This window comes from Rattus norvegicus, chromosome 6 (assembly GCF_021556685.1).
Source record: "Rattus norvegicus strain SHRSP/BbbUtx chromosome 6, alternate assembly SHRSP_T2T, whole genome shotgun sequence".
Lineage (NCBI taxonomy): Eukaryota > Metazoa > Chordata > Mammalia > Rodentia > Muridae > Rattus > Rattus norvegicus.
The window spans coordinates 142,052,811-142,059,973 of record NC_141539.1 but is presented as its reverse complement, the minus strand read 5'-3'; the positions used below and the strand labels follow the sequence as shown (position 1 = coordinate 142,059,973).

The following is a 7,163-nucleotide window of genomic DNA, read 5'->3' as shown; positions in this document are numbered from 1 at the left end:
GTGTATGCCATGGCAACCATCATATATGGGAGCTCATGACCAGCAGGGTGCACAATGAGGCCAATAATCCACATAGATGAACTGGGTAGGGAGGTGCACCCTCTGTGATTTCCTTTCCTAAGTATATTAATGGATCTGCCCCGTTGCTGAGTGACATGTAATGTCTTTATTGTCAAACAATGTAAAGATTCTTTGATAAATGGCCGACAGATTTATGATTACTTGTTTTTATTTGCTTTTTATGCTTTTGGAATAAAAGTCATATACTGCATTCTTTTTTTTTCTTTTTTATTGTTCAAGGTTATGTATATATATATATATATTTTTTTTTTAACGAGTATTTCTTATTTACATTTCGACTGTTATTCCCTTTCCCGGTTTCCGGGCCAACATCCCCCTAATCCCTCCCCCTCCCCTTCTTTATGGGTGTTCCCCTCTCCACCCTCCCCCCATTGCCGCCCTCCCCCAACAATCACGTTCACTGGGGGTTCAGTTTTAGCAGGACCAAGGGCTTCCCCTTCCACTGGTGATCTTACTAGGATATTCATTGCTACCTATGAGGTCAGAGTCCAGGGTCAGTCCATGTATAGTCTTTAGGTAGTGGCTTAGTCCCTGAAAGCTCTAGTTACTTGGCATTGTTGTTCATAAGGGGTCACGAGCCCCTTCAAGCTCTTCCAGTTCTTTCTCTGATTCCTTTAACGGGGGTCCTATTCTCAGTTCAGTGGTTTGCTGCTGGCATTCGCCTCTGTATTGCTGCATATACTGCATTCTAATAGCCGATTTCTCTACCCAACTAATTCCAGATCATTCCTAACTTCCAACTCAATCATCTAAACACAGTTTTTTCTCTCTTTGAAAAAATAAAAAACAATAAAAAAGAAAGAAGAAAAAATTAAAAGGTTTAAAAGAAACATATACAAAACAATAAAACCATCAAAAAGCAAGGCACACACACACACACACACACACACACACACACACACACACACACACTGAAAGCAATGAAACATTTGTGTATTCATCAAGTCATCATATACAGACAACAGGTAAGTGACACAAATAGAGCTGAAAAACTTAATATTAGAATAAATGTCAGCAGGAATAATATTGTGTTCATTTTTGCTGCCTATCAATTGTTAAATATGTCTTCCATTTTTGATTGTGCTTAATATTCCCTGTGAGACTCCATTAAAGAAAACTAATTATTCCTTTCCTTGGGAGTGTTAATTACTGGACTTTGTTGTTATGCGTGAGAGCGTGTGTTTATTTACTTCTCCTAACTTTGGGATTTTATCTGGGTTGAATTGTTTCAGGCTCTAGGCCTTTCCTCACAGTGCCTGTGAGTTTACATATGTATTAGCACAATTGTGTCTGGAAGATACTCTTTCCTTTGTTAGAGTCATCTACCTCCTTTGACTCTCATAATCTGCTCCATTTTGAAACCATTTCTTAGAAATAAATTTACTTATTTATACAATAGCAATGGAATTACCTCATTCTGCTTTAAACACTCTCTGATCATCAACTCAAAGGAACTTTTCCTGTGCCTCACACTGATATATGCAATTAAAAACTTTTTGTTGTAAAATTATAAAAAATGCTGTCTTTTACCCTGCTAGATCCTGCTTCACAGTGCCTCAAGGTATCTGCTAGATATCTTGCCAGAAACACAAATCCCAACTCCGTGGCAGCCCAGTGTCTCTAGCTGCTGCACTCTCTTCCACTTTAATCTGCACATGATAGAACACACAACACAATAAACTCTGATCCAATTGTAAGATATAATTGCCCACCTAAACAATATAACATATTGTAAAATATTTATAACATATAAAGCCCTATATGCATCCATCCCTTAGGAATATTCATAGAAACCTATAAATACCAACAGTGGAATCTTAACATCAACCTCCATGTTCTCTCCATGGCTACTCTGCAGTCTCCTCCAGTTTCCCTTTCTTTCCATTAGAGTCTCCCCTTCTTCCCTCAAACTTTTCTCCCGGCCATCCTTCCTTCTCATCCAATGACAGGCCTCATTCTATCTTGTACCTGCCTCACCTGTATGACATCATCCCACATTTCACACGTTTTGTCTAATTAAATAAAAACCTTTCTCTCAAATATAAGCTGAGTACACCTATTATCATATTGTAATTAAAAGCATAAAATTAATTTAATATCAGGTCCAATGCTTTATTAGTTAATCAGAACATTTATTTTTCCAATCCAGTTTAAGAAAGACTTAAAATATATGTTACATCCTGGTTATCTTGTATACTATCTTTGATAACTAACTAATAAAATATGTATTTTCAGCGTTTAACAGCCTAATAGACTATGAGACTATAATCAGTCTTCAATACCATCAGAATTCTGAGAATAATCAATATTACCTGAAAATATGAGAAGCACAAAACAAAGTTTCTAAACTTAGCCAATTTATAGAGACTGCTGATCACCTGGACAGTCGCTATTCCTCAAAATGTCAGTGCTTCAGTCTTCAGCCTTTTGGCCCAGGATCATCTAACAGACCTTCCCAATGCAGATGTTTGAAGGGCTGATTACCCCCTCTTGGCAGAGCTTACCAGTCAACTATTCTGCATAATTTGTCCTTTTTTGGATAGTATTTTATCTGTAGATGAATTGAAGCAACTTTTGCCTAGTGGTTGTCTCACTGCAATTGGAGCAACTCCATCGATGCTCAATTTCTTCTTAGAATCCAGGAAGGGATCCTATCAGGAGCAGACATGAAGATAAAGAACTTCAAATCTCATATTTTGTGGATTTTTGATGTTTTTGAAAACCATCTATATATAAGGTAATCTGGACTGTTGTCCGTAAATATCTATTATCTCGAATGTATTCTAACAAACTTGGAGCCATGAATTTGCCATTTGCCCCTTAATTCACATGAGTAATCAATTCAGAAGTTTATAATGGGATCAACAGAAATACTGACTCTAAACCTTGTACTTTTAGCCCACAGAAAGCTGATCATCTTTTGGCATTTGATGACTGGTGTGCCAAATATAATGAATTTTGGGGGAAGTTTTCTCGAGGTTCACTATTTAATAGTGATGACCCTATCTATGTGTTTGTAAGTGGTACTAATGAAACTCACTTTATAATTAGTTAAGAAAACAAAAGCAGTCAGGATATTGGGAAGAGACTGTTTGGAGAGTTTCAAAGAGAACTTCAGGGAGCTAGATGTTGTATATAGTAGTGAGAGTCTTGAAACTGATGTGTGATTATAGCATAATTCATATATCATTGAAAATTTTAAAGAATAAAATTCTTGTGAAGTTTAGAAATAACAAATTTAAATATGTATAGAATTTTCATACTGGTATGATTTGTATACTGTGTATACTTTTCTTGTAACCTTTTGTCCTCTCATTTTCCTTTTGTTCTATTAGAGAATTTCAGTGAGACATTATCATGTATTTGAATATGTAGATATACATAACTATGAAGTACTTAAGACCTACTAACAAGAGTCTCATTATTGTTTGTGATTTTGATTGATTTTAATTGCATCCATTTTCCCAAAAGTAATGGCCTTTTCTTATTCCTTTTTGAAAAATACACACACACACACACACACACACACACACACACATATATATACATATATATATATATATATATATATATATGGTTTAGTGATATAATCCTTTGTTGACACATTTCTGGCTTATGTCCATAATTTAGTTATTGATGATAGTGCTGTAATCATTATTATGTAAATACATTGGTCAATAGTTTGAGTCTTTTAGTTTACAACTTGTTGGAATGGCAACTATTAATTGCTAATATCTGAAAGAATCTCTAAAATCTCAAAAATTAGCCATTTATGAAAATTTCCATCCTTCAATCCTCCTCCTCCTCTTCCTCCTCCTCCTCCTCCTCTTCCTCCTCCTCCTCCTCATCATCATCACAACCACCATCTGTTGATGTCATTGTGCCAAAGAGGCACAACAGTCACAGGCCAGAAATCTGCTGTGATTTTATTTTCTCATGTTAAACCCACAGCATTTCAAATGGCTCAGGGAATGTGTATGGGATACATTTACTGAGAGAGGATTAGGACTTGGACCTGAGCATCTTGCTGCCTGACCATTGTACCTTTCAAATCCCTCCTATCTAGCTCGTGTACGACTGGACTAGGTTCTTTTGTAAGAAGTACCCTGTTTACGTATATGCAAATTTATTGAATCTATGGCAGTAAATACAGCAATGTCCATACTCTGAAAATAAATGGTCAGCGTCCCCTCCACAGTACCTGAACATACTTATTCTAAACATGAAATGGAGTTGAGTCTCTCTGTTTGTCCTCTAAGTAACTGCAGGTAAGGGGTTTAAAGTTTCAAATCTGAAAAGTAGAAAGGACCTGAGGTGAAAATGCCTTCCACTCTCTGTCTCTCCAGAGGTGTTCACTCCCAGATTCAGCTGCAGCAGTGTGGCTCTGATCTGCAGAGGCCTGGGGCTTCAGGGAAGTTGTCCTGCAAGAATTCTTACTTCAGCTTCAGGAGGCAGTTCCTCAGCAGCTACTGTATGAGCTGGGTGAAAAAGAGACCTGAACAGGGCATGGAATGGATTGGTTATATTAATCTTTACAGTGGTGACACTAGCTATAATCAGAAGTTCAAAGGGAAGGCCACATTAAGTACAGACACATCCACCAAAACAGCTTACATGGAACTCAGCAGCCTGGTATCTGAAGACTCTGTGGTCTATTACTGTGCAAGACACAGTGTTGTAACCACATCCTGAGTGTCAGAAACGCCGAAAGAGCAGGCAGGTGCACTGGGATTGAGAAAATGGAGATTATTTTGAAGACATGCTAGGAATTGGTTATTCTGAGTGACCCTTTGTTTGTCTCCTCCACAGTATTATATGGCATTTGTCAACTTTTCTAACTTGTGTGTGCATGTGGTATGAAACAGGAGTGACGATCCAAGGGGCAACAGAATGAATGGAAATATACAACTTTAGGAGGTAGGCAGACCCAGAAGAATGTTCCAGGAACCTGGGAAAAGCGATTCTTATCACTCAAAATGAGTGACCTTAGATTAAATGCCCAAAAGTGGGTAGAGGGAAAGGGTAGAATCCATCTCCAGTACAAAACAGGGTATCAAGTGGAGGGATGTGGTTTCAAAAGCACTGACCCAGATTTTTTTCTGTCTAAAAGAACTGCAGGGACAAAAATGGAGATGATATTGAGGGAAAGAAAGTCTAGTGATGAGCCCATATTGGGACCCATCTCAATAGGAGGCTCCAAGGCTTGACACTAGTACTGAATGCTATGATACACTTATAGATTGAAGGTTAACATGACTGCATTCTGAGAGGCCCATCAGCCTCTGACTCAGATAGAGGCACATACATGCACCCTCCAAATGGTCTGAAGACAGGGACTCTGATGGTTTAATTAGAGAAAGGCTGGAAGAAATTGAGGAAGAAGGCAATCCAATAGGAAGTCAAGTAGTCTCAACTAACCTGGACCCTCAATATGTCTCAGACACTGAACCACCAACTAGAGGAACAGGATGAGGAACTGTCAAAGTGTTGAAAAGTTGGGGACTAAAATGATTAAAGCTAATAAAAAATTACATCTGTGAATAAAGTGATGCTAATTATGCTTACTGTGGTACACTGTATCTTGACATTCTGTTCACTAGTTCCCAGTTCCATTGGTATTTTTATTCTTATAAAATAATAAAGAAGATGCTGTGATAATTCACAGTGATAAAAATATCTCTGGATTCCAAGATACTGGTTTGGTTGTAGTTGCTTTGAATGAAGTAATATGAATTTTAATATAAAAATCCTGCATGATGTTTTTCCTGCACAAAACATCATAACCAAGAAGAAAGTTGGGGAAGAAAAGCTTTACTCGGTTTACACTTTCCACATTGTTGTTCATCACCAAAGAAACTCAGGACTGGAACTTCAGTAGGTCAGGAAGTAGGAGCTGATGCAGAGGCCCTGGAGGGATGTTATTTACTGGCTTGCTATCCTGGCTTGCTCAGCTTGCAGTCTTATAGAACCCAAGACTACCAGCCCAGGGACAGCACCACCCACAATGGGCCGGGTGCCCCCCCACCTTGATCACTTGTCAAGAAAATGCCTTACAGCTGGGTCTCATGGTAGTATCTTCCCCACTGAGTCTCCTATCTCTCTGATAACTTCAGCTTGTGTCAAGTTGACACACAAAACCAGCCAGTATACTTACTTTTATGTGCATTGTAAACTGTGTCTATGTTGTTCGGCAGAAATTTCAGTCTTTTAGAATGTAATGTATGCATATCAGAATATACAATCATATACGCATAATTACTGTAGGTTGGACATCATTTCACAGATCTCAGTAATCAACTCAATGTATGTACATGTTAACTGAGGCAGGTTCTGAGATTGCACATAAATCTTTCATCCCATGCTTCCTTGTTTCTCAGAGTCAGCATGCTGACTCAGCATCATTTTTCACAGTCACCCCCTGGATAATTGGAAGTCACTCTTGTTCTATAGAGCACTTGCTTTTGGATTAATGGGTGACTATCAACCAGGCCATTGTCACCTTTGGAACATGGTAATTTCAGATTAGCTATAGTACGATTTCTCTTTAGCCAGAACATTAATTTTGCATGTTCTTGTAGGAGAGAATTTGCCCCTTAATATATGAATGCCATGTGGATGAAATGGATGAAAAATCATATGGTTAATACATTGCATCAGGTAGGAATCTCTTTGGTCAAGTTTGTGTTAGACATCATTTGTATTTTTCAAAAGTTATTTTGGAATTCTCATACAGCAAATTTTTCCACTGTGTTCATGTACTATGGGGATCAGTGTGCCTGTTTCACTTGAATCTTGGAATGGATGTCTCCTAATATCCAACTTTGTCACTCTCAAGCCTATACACATAGGACTATGCATCTATTTGAGACACCTGCTCTATCATTTTTATTGATGCCATATTGGTATTAGCTGAAACTGGAAATAACCTAGAAGTTATCAATGGAAAGATTATGCACAAAAGTAGTACTAAACTGAAAGCTACCATAAATATGATGAGGACTTGGTGCTTACTTATATCGTCCTGTGCTTGCTGCTTCAATCTCTTCATTCACATGAGCTCTACTCAGTTGATTTAGACAGTC

General features: G+C 37.9%; 1 pseudogene; it reads left to right on the top strand.

Annotated features, from left to right (window-relative positions):
• The first annotated feature begins 4,401 nt into the window (after positions 1 to 4,401).
• Positions 4,402 to 4,773, top strand: LOC120103447 (Ig heavy chain V region 186-1 pseudogene; annotated as a pseudogene).
• Positions 4,774 to 7,163: the final 2,390 nt, after the last annotated feature.